This window comes from Desmodus rotundus, chromosome 2 (genome assembly GCF_022682495.2).
Source record: "Desmodus rotundus isolate HL8 chromosome 2, HLdesRot8A.1, whole genome shotgun sequence".
Classification (NCBI taxonomy): Eukaryota; Metazoa; Chordata; class Mammalia; order Chiroptera; family Phyllostomidae; genus Desmodus; species Desmodus rotundus.
The window spans coordinates 85,970,480-85,990,628 of record NC_071388.1 but is presented as its reverse complement, the minus strand read 5'-3'; the positions used below and the strand labels follow the sequence as shown (position 1 = coordinate 85,990,628).

The 20,149-nt window shown below is 36.0% G+C and overlaps 1 protein-coding gene across 12 annotated transcripts in view; it reads right to left on the bottom strand.

The window, feature by feature from the left end:
* Nucleotides 1-20,149, bottom strand: part of BBX (BBX high mobility group box domain containing) — a 257,308-nt gene that overhangs the window by 137,907 nt on the left and 99,252 nt on the right. For all 12 annotated transcript variants that reach the window (XM_053918337.2, XM_045186058.3, XM_024578149.4 and 9 more), the window contains one exon: nucleotides 16,596-16,669. The gene's annotated coding sequence lies outside the window, so the exon portion shown is untranslated. The remainder of the gene's footprint in view (nucleotides 1-16,595; nucleotides 16,670-20,149) is intronic.

The window sequence follows — 20,149 nt, the reverse complement described above, 5'->3', positions numbered from 1 at the left end:
TGTAATTGCCAGAAGAGCTCCTTTGATGTAAGTGTAAGCATGTTATTGGATTTCATGCAAGACAATAATAATACATAGAAATTTATCTTCAAGTGTGCATCAATATATTTCCCATGTTCAACAATTTTTAAACCAGTAATTTTCAAGTAAGGCCTAAAGTATGATACTGCTCTGCCCTCTAGTGATTGGTCAGGATTTGCTTACTAAATGCTTTAATATATTTTTTAATTGCTTTCTGAGAAAAACTGAAGGTTTTATAAAAATACACATATATGGTATCTAATTTTTCATTATTTGAGTAGTAGACAGAGAGTACTGGACTGGCAAACTTTTGGGTTGTAGTATGGACTCAATTTAGGAAAGAGACACAATTTCTTTTCATAGGAAAGGTTCACCTAAGTATTGCAAACCAGATATCAAATTTAATACAATCTATTCTAATCCTTATTCATATTTTATGCCAAAAATTTAATTCAGTTTCTTTGTTAAAAACTTTATAAATTTCATAACTATAAATTCCAAATTGATTGATTCTATTATTTTGGAGACTGGGGTATCAAGGTGCTATAACCTCATATATACCACATGTAGATGAACAATTTTTTGTTAATAGACCAAAATATGCTTAATAAAAAATTATACTGAACATCATCTACCCTTAATTGTTCAAGTAACACTTTAGGATTGCTCAGTAGCACTGAGCCTCAGTGTTGTCATTAGGAAGTTATCACTTTATGTGTGGAAACATTAATCAAGGATGCCAGTTAAGACAGAGTTATTATACAGAGATTCACCCTATTATTACAATTAATGGAACTTCCTCCTCTCTTAGTTTCTCTTGCCATAATTCTCTTGCAAAGAACCAATGCATTTCTAGAACAGCATTTCTACTCTCACTAATCTGAAGTGTATTACCTCAGCGCCTATACACTCGCGTTGAAAATAAACATTACATCTGTGACGTGAACGTAAAGGCATGCCCACACGCATGAGGACAATCTATAGGCAGTATGGCGGTGTGGGGTTAGGAGCACAAAACCTGCGGCCAAAATCTCGGAGTTCCATCTCCAGCTCTGTCCCTTACAAACAGTGTGACCTTGGGCTGATTATTTACCCTCTGTGTGCTTCCATTTCCTCATCTACAAAGGGGAATAAAAAGAGATACCTGCCAATAGTAATGTTTTATTATCTGGATAGGTTTTTGGGTTACGCAGGTGTATGCATCTTTCAAGACTCAGGAAATACATTTAAGATTGTATATTACACTAAATGTAAATTTTACATCAGAAGAAAAGCCTAATACATAAATATTGAACTCTAGTCAATAATACACATGATGAACTATTTAGAGCAAGTGTAATAATGTCTATAATTTACTTTCAAAGCATCAAATATTAAAATGACAATGGATTAAGGGTATGTAATGAAATAAGTATAGCAAAATGTTAATGGCTGGATATAGGTAGTGAGTATATAAATGTGTAATGTTATGTTTGAAAGTTTCATAATAAAATGTTAGGGGGAAATGTATCTATTGTACCTTTCATAGAGTTGATATGAAGTTTAAGTGTGTATGTGTGTGTGTGTGTGTGTGTGTATATAAAACAGTATTGAATATACAGAAAAGTGCCTGACAATCATCAATGACAAATGGCAGTATGTTTAAGTAAATGAAAGTTGCTTCCCTGTTTGAAGGAAATATATAAGAAAGTAAGGTGTTGAACTTTCAAACTGGAGTGAGTTGTTGCCATCAAGGGTATTAAAGCTCAAATTTCAAATACAGCATAAAACTGCATGGGCTGTGGAGAACATGGTCTTTGAAAATCAGAAATACCTGATTTGGATCTTGGCTCTGTTTTTAATTAGCCAAGAAGTTTAATTTGTCATGTCCTGAGCTTCAGTTCTTCCATATTATAAAATGGGAACAATGATACCTACATCTCAGGGTCATTATGAAGATTAGGGGGAAAAAAAGCAAACACACATGCATTTGGCACATAAAATGCCAAAAGAGCAACTGAAGTTTTATCATTATAATTGTTATTACTACTTAGGGTGAGTCTTACAACTATTCTCTGCACATGAAAACAAAGTGACTCAGTACCTGACTGTATCTGATTCTCTCCTAGAACTTGTGTGTGCAGGGGGCCTTACTACCCTGAAGAGCTTTCTAAAAGGATCTTTATTAAGACAGTAGGCCTTATTTAAAGTTTGCCTGCACTGAGTATAAAAGGAGAGAGTGCAATGACAGGGAAATAATTAATCATCCCTATGTTATGCCAATTATAATATACATAAATACCACGGGTGAGGCATTTAGAAACTATGTTTGCTAACAGTATTTTTTAAAAAGTTGCAATATATTTCAGTGCATTTCAGGACAGGACATTAGCACCTGGATAAGTTTTGATTTGAAACTGTCTACAGTAACATATTTAATGAAAAGAATATTAAAGTTACAATTAAAGAAGATGAATTTTAGGCTCCCAAGGAGTGGGTTTATAAATCATTAAAGATTACTCCATGAAGACAGTGGCTCAACTTATAGTTTCAGCTAAAGAGAAAATCAAAAACTTGGCAATGATAGCCCATGCAGAGATAACACTGGCAAGGCAGAAGCTGGTGGACCAGGCAGCCCCACATTTGCAAGCAGATAAACCGGGAAGAACAACTGGGTAATGAGACAGACCACGCAACCCAGGGTTCCTGTGTGGAAAAAGAAAGCCTCAAAACCTTTGGCTGTAAAAATCTGTGGGGGTTGCAGCAGTGGGAGAAACTCCCAGCCTCACAGGAGAGTTCTTGGAGAGACCCACAGGGTCCTGGAATGTACACAAACCCACCCACCTGGGAATCAGCAAAGGAAGGACCCACTTTGCTTGTGGATAGTGAGGGAAGTGACTGAAAGCTAGGGAGAGTCAAGCAAGTGGTATTGATCCCTCTCTGACCCCTCCCCCACATACAGCGCCACAATGCAGCAAGGTGGGTTGCCCTGCCCTGGTGAATACCTAAGGCTCCTCCCTTTACAACGTAACAGCTGCGCTCAAACAAATATGGCCCAAATGAAAGAACAGATCAAAACTTCAGAAAAAGAACTAAGTGACAAGGAAAGAGCCAACCTATCAGATGCAGAGTTCAAAACACTGGTAATCAGGATGCTCATGGAAATTATTGAGTATGGTTGTAAAATAAAGGAAGAAATGATGGCTGTACAAAGTGAGATAAAGGAAAATATACAGGAAACCAACAGTGAAGGGAGGGAAATCTGGACTCAAATCAACGATTTCAACCAGGAGAAAGAAATAAACATTCAACCAGCACAGAATGAAAAAAAAAGAATTCAAAAAAGTGATGAGAGGCTTAGAACCTCTAGGAGAACTTTAAACATTCCAACATCTGAATCATAGGGGTGCCAGAAGGAGAACAGGAAGAGCGAGAAATTGAAAACTTATCTGAAAACATAATGGAGAACTTCCCTAAACTGGTGAAGAAAATAGACTACCTAGACTACTAGGAAGTCCAGGAAGCTTAGAGTGTCCCAAAGAAGTTGGACCCAAGGAAGCACACACCAAGGCACATCATAATTACATTACCCAAGATTAAACAGAAGGAGAGAATCTTAAAAGCAGCAAGAGAAAAGAAGACATTTACCTACAAAGGAGTTCCCATGAGACTATCAGCTGATTTCTGAAAAGAAACCTTACAGGCAAGAAAGGGCTGGAAAGAAGTATTTCAAGTCATGAAAGGCAAGGGCCTACATCCAAGATTACTGTATCCAGCAAAGCTATCATTTAGAATGGAAGGGCAGATAAGGTTCTTCCCAGATAAGGTTAAGTTAAAGGAGTTCATCATCAGCAAGCCCTTATTATATGAAATGTTAAATGGATTTATCTAAGAAAAAGAAGATCAAAACTATGAACAGTAAAATGACAACAAACTCACAGTTATTAACTGAACCTAAAAAACAAAAACAAAAACATACTAAGCAAACAACTAGAACAGGAACAGAATCACAGAAATGGAGGTCCCATGGAGGGTTATCAGCAGGGAAAGGAAGAGGGGAGAATGGGGGGAAGGGTAAAGGGAATAAGAAGCATAAATGGTAGGTACAAAATTGACAGGGGGAGGTTAAGAATAGTATTGGAAATGGGGAAGCCAAAGAACTTATATGTATGGCCCATGGACATGCTCAAGGAGGGGAGGGGTATGCTGGTGGGAGGGGAGATGCAGGGTGGACAGGAATAAAGGGGAGAAAAAAATGGGACAATTGTAATAGCATAAGCAATAAAATATACTTTAAAAAATATTTGGCAATGAAAGGGGGAATATTGGAAACATTATACAACATGGCTTTCTGCCTTGACCACTGTACAAAAACTGTTTTCACCAAAGAACCACTGATCACATAACCCAAACACCTTTTTCAGGCATTTAGATGTGTCTATATTTTTCAACGTTTTTGTTGAAAATGATTCCCCTTCTTCCTCTGTCCCATACTTGATGGATTTTCTCACCATAGATCTGACTGTCAAAGAACAGGTAGGTGTTTTCAAAGTTCTGTTTAAGCCACATTTTCTACTTTGACCAATTTCAAAGTTTCAGCTCTACATCTCAAGTTATACCGACTGGTATCTTCAGCCTGAATGTCTCTGAAACTCATCTCACATCTCACATTTATTACAACATCCTATATATAATCACATGGACATCCTCTCTGCATTTCAAACCCAATCCATCCCAAACTTCATCTCCCCCTCCCACAAATCAGTTTCTATTACTATCTCTCTACTTCTGTGTGTAGGGTTATCTAAATACCTACACTTTGTAAATTCTATGTTTAACCTCCTTTTCAACACTCTCCATTGCTTTCTCCTTTTCTTATGATACCCTCCTACATCACCAACACAAGTTCAGTCTATTGCCAAGTTCTATAGATTAGTAATTTGATTTGGATAACAGGAAAGGATTTGTATTCTTTGAGAAACAGTGAAAGCTAGATTTATAATCATTAAATACCTACAGACACAAACGCACGCACAGACTAAACAGTAGTAGGCATCAAGTGTTTGAGAACATCTTCAACGAAGGAATCACTAAAACTGAGCACTAATTTTTGCCCTGAGAGTTGGGAAAAGACTTTCTTGAGTTTGTGCGTTATATATATATATATATATATATATATATATATATATATATATATATATATATATCTCCCCAAGTATCTCAATACAGGGTATAACCTTCATAATCTCTGTCATAGTGGTACCATTTACAACTCTCAAACCCTATTAGAAGGACAAATTTCTTCTTACCCAGAAGAGTTAAAGCCCCCAAATCAATCCTTCCAATGTCTGCCTCTTTTCCCTTACAACCCATCCCACCTCTATAGTCTACTTGAAAATTTTCAGTGGTTTACCTGCCTTTAGGGAGGGAAAATGTAAACTCACCCAGACATTCAAGGCTCTCTTACCCCTGGCTTTCCACCAGTTTCCCATTTTACCTTTACATTCAAGTACATCCCATCCCAATGGCAGGGGGGCTTGTTCATCTCTCCAGACTTCTGTATTTCCTCCTCTGCCTAGTCTTCCTTGATACTCCTACCTGGGATTTAAGGTCTTCCTCAGAACTCTTAATGACATTTGTTTCTCTCTCCTTGCTCTGCCTACTTAGATTTTTGCCTTCTCGCATCACACCATGACCCTGATGGTGTCTAACACACTGCACACAGTAGTTCTAATAAATATTTACCAGGTAAACACACAGAAGAAAAGAAAGTAATTACCATACTTTGCCATGTACAATGTGCTCCTGTGTATAGTGCGCACCCACCTTTTTGGCCCAAATATTCAAGGAAAAAAACTTTCGTTTTAATTTTTAAATTCAATTATTTATTTATTTATTTATATTTAGAAACAAAACCAATTATTGTATTCTGGGGTATTATTTTGCATATAGACATTATTATTGCTTTCTACACTCACACTTTTAATACATAAGCATAAATAAAATAATTAAAAACATTTATATAGATTTGGAATTATTTACTACCTATGTATAATGTGCATCCTTATTTTTTCTTCAAAATTTGGGCAAAGAAGTATGCATTATACATGGCAAAATACAGTACTTTATCTTTAAACTGAACATTTTTCCAGTGAGAAAAGTATAGTAAGTCCATGTTCTAAAAGGGAATACAACAGAGCTGAAGAAGTGCGAACAGGTGGGCAAGAATGGTTTGGAATTTCAATATATGCTAATGACTGAAAAAGTATATAACTTAAGCCTATAAAATCCATGCTGGTGATGGTTACAATGTTCACACATTCAGCCATGAAAACGCAAAATTTCTATAAAAGCACAAACACGTAACAAATACATGTTAACTTATAGAGCAGCTTTCAGAAGAAAGATATTCTCATAGATGGTACTAAATTATCTTCAAAACAAGTTTACACATATTAATTGCAGAGAGTCAAAACTGATAAATGAAAGTTACTGATACTAAAGAGACCAAGTTGTAGTGCATGAAAATTTTTAGAAAGTAAATACTTTCGCTGAGGTAGAATTTTCTTTAGATGTAGAAAAATATTTTCTTCTCTTGGATCAATTAATTGTGACATACTAAACCACTGACCTAAAATAAAGGAAAATATGGCTTTTCTAGTTTATGAATAAACTTAGCAGTTAGGTCCTAAGTGAATTAGCTGTTTAATTAAAAAAAATTATAGCTATCATGTTGAGATAATCAATTTATGAAAATAACTTTCATTCTTTAAAATTCATTAAGAATTCATAATACAGATTCCTAGTTTTGTTAAAATAATGATAGTCTCTGAAGAAAATTATGCCAATTATAAAAATAATTTACTTGTTGTTTGGGGTAATAATTTCATTAATACCAATAGTATGAGGCAATAATATTCCTAATATAACTATAATCCACTGAATGATGGCTTATCTCCTAATATTTTCATGTACTTCAGTTTTGACTGGGTTTTAATAAACTTGTAAAATTAATTGGGGAAAGTATAATTAAAATGAAACTTCTATCACATATGGTTGTGTAGAAAATATTTTAATATATCTAACAATATAAAAAGTAAATGTTATTATTTCCTAATGATTTAAAGCAAATCCATCCAGAATTCAATTCAATTCAACTTCCAATACAATAAAGATGTGCAATTTGAAGGCAGACATTTACCTCTTTATGAAGGGAGACAATAACATACTTCAAATTCAGTATCAAGGAACAGTTAAGCAACAAAAAAGTCAAATGCCATTTCTGACCTACTGTTCTTTTTGATAACAAACACATTTCTTAGCAGCCCTGCCCTGTGCTGGGTTACTATTGCACCCTCCAGCACTTTTAATCCTCATAACCATCTTACGTGACTGGTATTCATCCCATTGCACAATGAAGCTAAGTCACTTTCCACTGGCCCAACCACATAAACAGCTGAGTTAGACTGAGTCTTGGGTCCATCTGATTCCATAGCCCATGCTTCTGAGATAAAGCAACAGCTCAAAAGAAGAAGGTAATACACTTAAATCTTTCACAAGGAGACCTTTAAGTTTCTGCCTATACATGTTTATTAGCATTCCAAAGTAAAAGTTCTAAAGTATTTTTCCACAGGCACATTATAAACTATACTGTCTGAAGTATTTTATTATAATACAAATAACTGGTAAAAAATTTCATGATTTTAATCATTAAGTAAAGTAAAAACTCAAGAGACATAACAGCCTTATTAGAAAGATTTATCTATGTTCTCTAAAAAGTGAAGCTCTCAGTGAATAATAAAGGAAGTCCACACCCATCATTTTAACAGGAAGAACTAAACTTTCAAACCTGAAACCTTTACCATTCCTTTAAGTGTTCACTTCACCAAAGGAACTGAAACATGAGCTGTATGCTTCATCGAACGGCAGGACTGACTAAAGCTATAGAAAGCAGTTTCTTATTTAAGAAGGGGGCTGACAGGAGCTGCTCATTTCAAATGTTTCTCTATTGTCTCTTTTATAATATAATATACCTTTGGTAACCCTAATAATACTGAAAACACAGATATTCAAAAACTGTACTGAAGCCATGGTTCAGAGTGTCATGCACATGTCCAACCAGGTGGTGCCTGGATGGATAAAAGGGCTCACAGTATTCCACACATGCACACACCTCACATCGTGGGGGTCTCACCATCTCTCTAACCTGGCATTCTTCATTGCAATTAGTGTCTCATAACTAATGCTTAGCACAGGTTTCACCACATCAAAGGTAGATTTTATTATTTAAACGTTGTTCAAAAAAGAAGTGCTGGTGAGGATGTGGAGAAAAGGGAACCCTAGTGCAGAAGTCCTCAACCTCCAGGCCTCAGACAGGTACTGGTCAGGCCTGTTAGGTACCAGGGCACACAGCAGGAGGTGAACTTGAATGTAATGCACTTGAATCATCCTGAAATCATCCTCCCCAACCACCCCTTAACCGTGGAAAGATTGTCTTCCAGGAACCAGTCCCTGGTACCAAAAAGGGTGAGGACAGCTGGACACTGTTGGTAGGAATGCAGACTGGTACACACTGTGAAAAAGTGTATGGAATTTCCTCAAAAAAATCAAAATGTAACTGCTTTATGACAGTGATTCCATTGCTGGGAACATACCCTAAGAAACCTGAAACACCAGTTCAAAAGAACGTACAGATCCCTATGTTCATAGCAGTGCTATTTACAATAGCTAAGTGTTGGAAACAGCCCCAGTGCCCATCAGCAGACAAGGGGATTAAAAAAACTGTGGTACATTTACACAATAAAATACTAAGCAGCAGAAATAAAGAAAGAGGCCCTACCTTTTGCTACAGCATGGATGGAACTAGAGAGTATTATGCTAAGTGAAATAAGCCAATCAGCAAAAGACAAATACTGTATATGACCTCACTTATAAGAGGAATCTAATGACCAAAATAAATTAATGAGAAAAATAGAACCAGAGACATGGAAACATGGAACAGACTTATAGGGGGGAATGGTGGAAAGAAGGGGAAGGAACTAGTCAAAGGACACGTATGAGTGAAGCATGGACACGGACAAGGGAGAGGGGATTGGCTGTGGGCTAGAGAGGGCTGGGTGGAGGGGGGCAAAAGGGGGAAAAATTGGGACAACTGAAATAGAACAGATAAAAGAACAGAAAAAAAAAAAAAAGAAACCTGTGTGCTGTAGTGCCTATGGTAATAGTTTTAAGTACCTTAAAACATTACCTGAAGTACAGTCTTTCTGCCATGAAGAGACACTTGGTAATAAATGGTCTATAGTAAAAACTAAGGAATACTGAAATAATTACACAATTCATCCACTTTTTCAAGAGTAATATACCACAGCAGATGAAGAACATTGCAAACTAAACTAAGCTATTTATTATAAAAGTCAACATAAACCCCAAACACAATAATCATATGTATCATCTTTACAGATCAATTTGAATAAAGAAATACCCTGAAAATACTCCACCCCATCCTGCTAGAATAAAATACCTAAAAGTGTACTTTGGTCAACCTTTTCTGGTACCCATTAACTGAATTCTGGCACCATATAGCATCTCCTAAAGCTGAGCATGAACCAGTTCCCTACCTTAACTCTCACAACCTTCACATGTGCTTCACTCACAGGGCTGGTGATGGAGTGTTGGAGAAGCACTTGGCAAAGATCTTACATGTCTTAACAAACGCTTGCTGAATAAGTGTACCCTACAAATGAGCCAAGAGGTACCCAGAATTATTTTGCTGCTCATTTTAAGTTCTTAAACCGGCTAACATTTACTGATTAAAGTACTAACTATAAACTTAAAGGCACAGAGTAACATTTTTTTTCCTTTTTTTCACTTGTTTGTTTATTTATTGTTAGGGAGAAAGAGAGGGAGGAAGAAAGGGAGAGAAACATCAATGTATGAGAGAAATATCAATTGGGTGCCTCTTATCTGTGCCCTAGCAGGAGACCAGACCCACAATGCAGGCATGTACCCTGACCAGGAATCGAACTGGCGCTCTTTTGGTGTTCGGGATGACGCCCAGCCCACTGAGCCACATCGGTCAGGGATCTTTCCTTTTGTAATTGTATTTTTTCCATTACCATTTATCCCCCCTAAAGAGAGAGAATTATTTTTCAAGAACATTCCTCTCCCTGAACTCAGACTGGGAAAAATAATTATTTCCAGGTATACCAGGAGATGCTTATTAACACCAAGTTCAATGGAATACAGAGTTAATAAAATGTAAACTCCTGTAATATTGACTCACCAAATGTTTAGCAAGCAACTTCCATATACCAGACACCATACCTAGGTTTTGGGGATACAGCCAAAAAGAAAATATTCTGTAGTGTAAATTTAAGTCCCTTAGCTTCTCAAAGAGGCTATACGAAAAAACTCTATGTACACTCACACATACAGCACTTATATGTGCATATACAGAATATCCTGGAGATGCTGCACATATTTTATACTAAACTGCACAGAAATTCTGAGAGAAATGTTATGAGAAATTTGTCCCATTATATTCATTTACTTTCCTGGGGAACCACACTTCTCTATAACAGAGATCAGAGGACGTACAGTCTTCAATGTAAAAATACTTAACTCACCCACTACCTTTCAGAGTAGTAATTATTAAAGCATGAAGTGAGTCATTCCTGAACTTATTTATACTGTCCTTAACCAGTAAATTTCACAAGCAGTAGACTGATCCCACTGTTGAGAAGAAAAGCACTGCTAAAATGCATTATATACAGGGCTATGAGTTTGAGTCAGTCTGTATATAGTTTTTGGGAAAAACTGAAATCAATAATAGATGAAAAAATTAAGATAGATTTCAACCACCAAATTAAAGTGACATCCAAAAACTAGAAGATTGCTCAACAGCTTATCCTTTAGTCTATAAACATACAAAGTGAAATGATAAATGTTACCAATCAAGTGTTTAAGTCAGAAAGGTTTATTTCTTTTTGATTATATGCATATTTTCTGTATTAGATAGGCATCAAATCACCAGAAATTGAAATTATCCTAAGATATAATACCCATATTTTTTTAAAGTTCAAAGATAAAACTAAGTTTAGTTGAGTCTATGTCAATAACCAATAAGTAAATGCATTATTTACCTATCACTTATCCCAAATATCCATCAACTGACTCACCCAATACAACAAGCATACTACAAGCAGAAAGAGTACTATAATTCAATGAATTGCATTTAGATTACTGAAAATCAAGCAACCATTACTTGACTGAATAGCCCTTATCAGAAGGAAGAAGGAAAAAGGGAATTTTAAAAAAGGGATGGAGGCAGGATAATAAACAGGTAGATATAACAGATTTAGGACTTCTTGAGTTCTGCTGGCATTATTTGAAATACATAACCTTTTCTTTCTGTTTACCAATATCTTAAGTACAGTATATATCATTCTCTGTTTGAATTCACAATTGATTCACAAAGTAAAAGAATACTGTCTTGGTAAATGTGAAATGGCTTGATTATAAGTAAGCAGAAACAAATATAATCATAACTCAAGAATAACTGTCTCATTCCTCAACCTAACTTCCAGATACATTCTATTCTTACAATGAATACACATAGAAATTAATTTTTACAATGATGTAATTCCTTCATTATACAAAGCACTCTGGTTTTCAAGTTTTTCAACTTGATATTTTTGCTTATAAGAAACTCATTTTCATGCACAGTGACTTCGAAGTAAAAGAAATATCATTTCGGTAATTTCAAATGTCTCCCACCTCCAAGATCCAAAGACATTTTTAGAATTTTAGATGACTATAATAAACCAGGTTTTCTTATTTATATATTAAATAATACAGAAAGTATTTTCTTTTAGCTTTCATTTAACTCTTTGGTACAGAAAAACAATTACCTCTTTTATAGACCGAATTGGTTGCCCTCAAATTCATATGTCAGAACCCAAAACCCCAGTGTGACTGTGTTTGGAGATAGAGCCTGTAAGTAGGTGAAGGTTAATTCAGTAAGGCCTTCAGGTTAGGGCCATCATCCAATAGAACTGGTGCCCTTAGAAGAAGAGGAAGAGACACCAAGGAGTGCTCTCTCTCATGTACAGAGAAAAGGCCATGTGAGAATACTCTCAAAAACAGAATTTGCCACACCTTGATCATGGACTTTTAGCTTCCAGAATTGGGGGCGGGGGGAGATGTGTTAAGCCATTCAGTCTTTGGTATTTTCTTATGACAGCCCACACACACTACAAAATCTCTAAAAATGAGAAGCTTATATTTTTGAGGTAGTTTTACTCTAGTGATAATGCAGCTAAATGATTGTTACAAAGATGATCCATTTAAAAAAGAAAAAGGACTAGGCCAACTTGAAGAATAATTCACAGCCCACCCCTAAATTTTTATATACATGAGATTCTAAATTTAACAAATGAAATTTTCATTTTAGAAACTGCATAAAGCTTTGCACTGTAAGATATCGCCATGCTGGGCCTGACTCTGACAGTATGATGGGACAGTGTCTACAGAGAAGGCCTCAAAGGAGTCTAAACAATTTAACCCTCACTGGAAAATAACAACAGAAAAATACTGAAAATTGAAATGTTGATTCTTTAGAAACCCAACAGCATTTGCTCTATGTGGTGAAGAAAATGTCAGTGCCACTAGCTCCTGTTTTTGTATGTTGCCACAAGATGACATAAAATTTTATTTCTTTGAGCCCTGGCCGGGTAGCTCTGTTGGCTGAAGAATCGTCCTGATATGCCAAGGTTGAGGGTTTGATCTCTGTCTAGGGTACACACGAGTAAATTTTCTTTGATGCTGACCTCATTGATATTCAGAGTAAAGGCCATACATCCACATTTGAAATCACTCTTTCCCTAGGACCTTTACATTCTCAGTGGCAAGAAGTGAATTATTAGATTATAGGGTGGCTAATATTTCTATAGGATTCACCCATTCATTGATTAAAATAAAGCCACTTCCAATTTTTAGTAGAACTATAGAAGAAAACAAAGATTCTTATGCATTCAGAACAATTTTTTAAAACTTTTGGAGGCAGATATGTGTATGTGTTTATATATAAACACACACACTTTAGACATACACATACTGTCAGATGTTTTAAAGGTATTTTATTAATGCATTCAAAATTCCTGAATTTTGATCATATTTTTCTTTTTTAAAAGTACTACTTCTTGAGTGCTTCCCATGTGCCAGGCAGTGAGTGTATCACGCTTGGCACATGGGAAGCACTTGACAGAATTACTTCATTTATTATCACAATCCTACAAGGTAGATACCATTATCCCATATTAAGAGAACAACACAAAATTTCAGAGAGGTTAAATGATTGTCCAAATTCCTTCAGTTAAAAAGTGCCAGATCTAGGATTTATGATTCCTATGATTCATTCTCTGAATCCACAGATGTCTAAGAATATTTCTTTCCCCTAATCAAAAGGAACTAAAAACTATCAAAAAAAGCATTGTTTCTATACTCCTAGATTTTTACATCATCTTTATCCACACAGGTCTGGTAGCAATGTTTTATAATGCCTGTGGAACTAATCAAATCAATATTGGCTGAAGAGTTCTACGGGCCTAGCAATTTTCTAGAACACTTAGGAGACAATAAAGCAATGTACAGTAAATACGCCCTCAGGTGGAGTACCTGAGAAAACTCCTAGTATACGACTGCCACCCTCCCTACAGTAGAAACTCTTTCTCTCTAGAGTGATTATTCAAATTGATCTTAAGAGGAGGTACTTGGGTACTGTTATCTGGTAAAGTTATTATATTTTACAGGGAAAGCAAAATACCCACTTTCTCATTCTCTACCTACATCCAATTTGGTAACATTTGTTAAAGTGCTGAAACCTACTAAACATAGGTAAGAAATTATTATGAGTATTATTACTTCCCTTCTCTAATTCTGGATATAAACTAAAGAGGGTCCACAGTAATTTTCATTTGTTTTAAAACTTACAAAAACTATAATTTAAGTCTATTATGTATACCACAGACCCTCACTACACGGTAGAAAAAAGTCCTAATGTTCAAAAACATCAAGAAACTCTTGAATTATATCAATTCTTCATTCCTTAAAACTTGTCACAGATAGAGTATAACAGCTCACTATGTTCCATGTAACAACAAAAGGATTCATGGTCAAATAATTTTTACATGTTAAACAGATACATTTACTGTGGAACTTCTTGGAAGCTAAATATACTATGTGTACTCTGTCTCTCTAGAAGAGCTATAAATGGGGTTACTTGTATTATTAGATATTATAGTGAAAATATGCATGGCGCCTCCCTATCAGCCTTTCCCTACTCCACCCCTCTTAAAAGGCCACTCCTACCCCGTGACATGAGGGTTGGCCTTGTGTGACATGCTTTGGCCAAGGAAACATAAAGGGTAGTGACATGCCACTTTCAAGCAGCAGTTTAAAGAGTCACCATTCTACACCATCCCTTTCTCCTTCTGCCACAAAACTTGCCCATCCTAGATGATCAGACAGGTTGCGCCTTCAGCTTTGGTCCGGGAACAAAGAGGACATGGAGCAGAGTGGCAGCAGACTCACCAGGAATGTAAACCTGAGTGAACCACTAACACTGGGAATGCCTGGGGTAATGACACACAACTTTGCCTAAGCTGAATGATATAACATGTCTCCTTAGATTTATTGGGCCCTAGCATCCTTTTGCCACAAAACACTTTCCAGGACTTTTTCCCTAAATTATTGCTGGTTTTGAATGCCATCTTTTCTATTTCTTAGTTACCACAACATTTAACATGAATATACATGTAAGCTAGCAGCATATGGTGTTTGTTAGTCATTTTTAATTCATTTTCTTAAATTTTATCAGCAATTTAAATTTGTCAATTTCTGTTTATATTATGGATAATATATGATATTAATATATAAATAAAATATTTTTATTTAGTATAATTTTAGTCAATATAATATTTTTATTGATTAAATACTGTAATATAAAATATTTTATTGAAATAATCTGATTAACATTCAAAAATCATAATCAGACAGCTACTTAAAAGTCAAGACTGTCATCAACAAATGATTAACAATTTAGTTTTCTGAACAGGTCAGATAGTATCCTGCTTGACTTACATGTATTCAAGTTCAGCAAATTCAGAATTCTGCTATAAATTGATTCTTTAAATCTCATTATGCTCAACTCTCTTATTTGAAATTTTAGTATCAATATTTAAGTATTCTACAGTCCATTTTGCTGATCCAGTAAAACCATAATCAACTGTATGCTCACTGGCATTCTTAAATCTAGAATGTGTTTGTCTAGCTTAACTTTTCCTTAAAGGACAGTACAGAAAGGAGAAAAAGTGGTAACTAAGTCCTAATCTTCTCAATGGCATTAAGATTTTCTTGGGTGTTAAAATTCCTTTGAATGTAAATACACATTCAAACTAAACTGCATACATTGTTACTATGTGGACAATCCTACCCAGGTGACCTTCAGCATAGGCCTTGTATTTATGCTCACATTATTAAAACAGCATTCAGTCATATATTTACTAAAACAAGCAGCACAGATATTCTAAACAAATTTAATAAGCTAACCAATAAAAATATTTAAAATAGAAAATATTTAAGATTAATTTTCAATTAATCAAAAATTAAAGAATAAGTTCATGCCCTGGAAACTCAACTAAACCATATTTTCTATATTTGTTCATTTTTTATAGTCTCGTTTCTCTTCAGATGGTATAAATCTTTCACCTTTTACTGTATTTGTTTATTTTAATTTACATCAAATTCACAGGTCTTATAAATCATCGATTCACCATAAAGTGTTTAGCCATCAGTAGAGCAATCATACATTTTATTCTCAAATGAGAAAATTCAATGCATTAAGTAACCATTACTAAAATTAATCGTAATATATTATTACCATATTTGAAACTATTAAAATGTTTTTCCTTGAAGAAACAACTTTGAAAATAACATATATAAGAGGACAGTCGTAGTATTTGTGAGTTTCAGAGTTTGATGTAATTCGTCACATGTATATATTTTATAATCTCAACTTTCCCTTCATTGGGTGGTTTTCACATTCAAAACAGTATCATGGTGCTGCTATACATTCCTCTATTATTTTTGTTAGGTAAAAAATACCCTCCTTAATGCTTTGATACTGATCAACATTTCAATTAAAACATAAAGCAGTACAAAAATAGCTTTTGGGGAATAGACCGATTTACTATTTAGTTATGTAACCTCTAGATATTCAGTACTTGAATAAATTGACTTTTCACCAACAGTATATTACTATGGAGAAACAAATTAGAAACTTTGAAACAGTTAATTTATATAAATTCATGATTTTAAAGCAATAACTTACTTGATGATGGAGATTAAAATGCCACTTTAAAAATATAGTAAAATTGATAAGAAAAAAATACACAATTATCACACTTCCCTGATCAATAAGGAAGGTGAATGCATCAGATAAGAAAAAGTTGAGATCGGCTCTGAGGACACGTGGTCCTTGACTGCCTCACTGCTTCGAGTTAAGTTAGTTAAGATGGCACCTTCAGTGCTGTTCTTACCCGTCAAGTCAAGACTTTCCATTGTGATCTCAATGGAGCATCAGAATTCCCAGCTCCTGTGATGCAGCAGGATTCTGTGAAAGGTCATAGCAAAGTAGTTAAAATGGTGAGCCAAGAAGGCCTTTCAAACACAGCTAACACTTATTGTCCTTTACCAAAATAATCCCCCAACATGAAACTAACAGCCAAACCATCAAAATCAAACAAGTTAGTAAAACTCTCTATGTTAACACTATTTAGAAAAAGTGTACTAAAATGTTTTTTGTCAACTTTAACAAAAAGACAATCATTAAAATTACTCAATGGGAATTCTGAGATAAAAGTTACAAAGAATTACAGCAATCACTTCTCAACTTTTTGGCCAAAAGCAAGTGTAGAATTACAGACAAATCCCCTGAAAAAACATGTTATGCTGGCATTCTGACTAGTTATTTTATGTTCTATAAATGACTGGCCCAAATCAACCAGATAAACTCTGGTTTGGATATTAATATCTTATAATTTACCTTTCAAATATTTTAAAGTTAATGAGTGGAGCAAGATAGTTTTTTTATGGGGGATGGGGAAGACACAGACAAATAGAGAGAAGCTGGCCATAAAAAATTACTTTCTAGCTATAAGTGATCCAGTAAATATAAGATCAAAATCAGCAAAAGGGTGTGCATGCAAATTAAAGGGAAAATTTGACATTATACTGCAAATATAAACATATAACTACATTGTTATCATTTTTAAGAATTAAGTTATTTCAGATTCTATGTGAGACATTGATTTAGTTTCTAGGGTGCTTCAATTATACTAAATTGACACTCAACTAAGACAATTTCCTGCACCCCTGCAGATCAAGACAATGTATTTCTTTATGATGAGTACATTATTACATCCTCTAGAAATCAGGCATCACTTACCAGCTTACAGGTTTATCAAAATCATTAATCACTTTGTGGCTTGGCTGAATTTTTTTTTCTTTAATCAGTCACTATAGTATGGAAGAACTGGCTCTTACACATTAAATATGAAAAGGTGTAATGACTGGCTTCTGGTCAGGATGGCAGCATAGGTAAATGCAGTGCTCACATCCTCCCACAACCACATCAAACTACAACTACACTACAGAAAAACCATCATTCAGAACTGCCTGAATTATAGCTGAATAGAAGTTTTACAAACTCAGGATATAAAGAAGCCCCATGGAGACTGGTGGGAGGGGCACAGAGAAGAAGGGGCTGGTCCCACACCCATAGACGGTGGGTAAAAATTGGGAGGATATTTTAGCTGCAGAAGTACCCTCAGAGGAGAAGGGGTCCCAACCTTATACCAGGCCTCCTTAGTCTAGGGTTCCAGTGCCAGGAAGATAAGTCCTGGCATCAGGGTGAGAGCTAGAGAGGCAGCTTTCTTCCAGTAGTGCTGTCAGAAGCCATTATTCCTTTGCTGACCCCTCCCCCAACACAGCCAGCAGGAGGGAGCCATGTCTGAGTATCCATCAATCTGGCTATCACTGTTTGCCTCAACCTGGTCATTCCCTGAGACCCCACCCCACTCAACTTGTGGGCCCACCCAAGGTGCTTCTGGTGGCTTTTCCATATGAATGGCCTGTCTTGGCTCATGCTTCAGACACTCCTAAAATCTCCCAAACAAGCAGCATCTGGCCTCAGTTTGCAGCTTGGCCTCTCCTGGGTACCTCCAAGCTCAGCACAAGTAGCAGCCATCTGCAGATCACTTTGTAGTTCATGTAGAGTAGCCCCAGGCAGGGCACAGGCAGCAGTTGACATTGGCCTACACCTCCTGGGAGGCCCCAGAGCGAATGCACATGGTAGACAGCTTCAGATCACATCAAAATACCACCCAACCGCCTCCACAAGTGACACACTCAAGGGGCAGACTCGGCGAGCACCACAGCCTTGCTGAAGTGAGTCCTGCTCCATGGGGTATGAGTGCACAGCTGATCCTCCACAGTGGTAGTAGCCAGTGCTTTGCAGCCAATTGGCCTGGAGATCCCTCCCATTGAAGTGCCAACAGCAATCAAGGCTCAACTACAACAGGAGTGTGTACAAAGTCCACATGGGGAGGAGGGGCAGGTGCAACTAAAGAGCCCAGCTCTGGTGAACAGGGAGGCTGTGCCACTGGACCCTACAGGACACCCACTACATTAGACCACACTACCAAGTCCAGGAGACATAGCGCCTCTACCTAATACACAGAAACGAGCACAGTGAGGCTGCTAAAATGTGGAGACAAAGAAATGTGTCCCAAATGAAAGAACAGAACAAAACTCCATATAAAGAACTAACCAAAATGGAGACAAGCAATCTACTAGATGCAGAGTTCAAAACACTGGTTATAAGGATGCTCAATGAAATTAGGGGAAGACTAGTGGAACTTAGTGAGAACTTCAACAGCATAAAGAAAGACATGGAAACCATAAAAGAGAATCAGTCAGAAATGAAGAATACATTAACTGAATGAAGAATAATTTATAGGGAATCAACGGTAGACTAGATAAAGCTGAGAATCAAATCAGCAATTTGGAATATAAGAAGAAAAAAGCACCCAATCAGAACAGCAGATAGAAAAAAGAACCCAAAAATGAAGATACCGAAAAGAGCCTCTAGGATAACTTCAAGTGTACCAACATTCAGATCTTGGGGGAGCCGGAAAGAGAAGACAGAGCAAGAAATTGAAAGCCTATTTGAAAAAAATGACAGAAAACTTCCCTAACCTCATGAAGGAAACAGACATACAAGCCCAGAAAGCACAGAGTCCCAAACATGAAGAACCCAAAGACACATCACAATTAAAATACAAAAGATTAAAGACAAAAGAGAATCTTAAAAGCAGCAAGAGACAAGCAGTTAGTTACCTCCAAGAGAGTTCCCATAAGATTTTCAGCTGATTTCTCAACAGAAACTTTGCAGGCAAAAAGGGATGGGCAAGAAACATTCAAATTGATGAAAAGCAAGAACCGACAACCAAGATTACTCAGCAAAGCTATCATTTAAAATTGAAGAGCATTAAAAAGCTTTCCAGAAAAGAAGAAGCTAAAGGAGTTCATCACACCAAACCAGCATTACATGAAATGTTAAAGAGCTTCTAGAAGAAGAAAGAAGAGCAGGATAAGGAGAAGCAGCAGAAGAAAGAGGAGGAGGAGGGGTGGGAGAAGGAAGAGAAGAATAAAAAATATGAACAATAAAATGGCAATAAATATGTATCTATCAACAACTAAACTAAATAAATGAACAATCTCAACAGAAACAGACTCATACATACAAAGAACATTTTGATGGTTACGAGATGGGAGGGAGGGGTGTTGGATGAAAAAGGTTAAGGGATACATAAGTACAAATTGGTAGGTACAGAATAGTCATGGGGAAGTAAAGTACAGCATAGGGAATATAGCTAGTAATATTCTAATAACTACATATGGTATTGTATGAGTACAGGATTTATCGGGATGATCACTTAGTAAGTTATATAATGTCTAATTACTGAGTTATATACCTGAAACTAATATAATATTGTATGTCAACTGTAATTGAAAAATAAAAAATTACTTA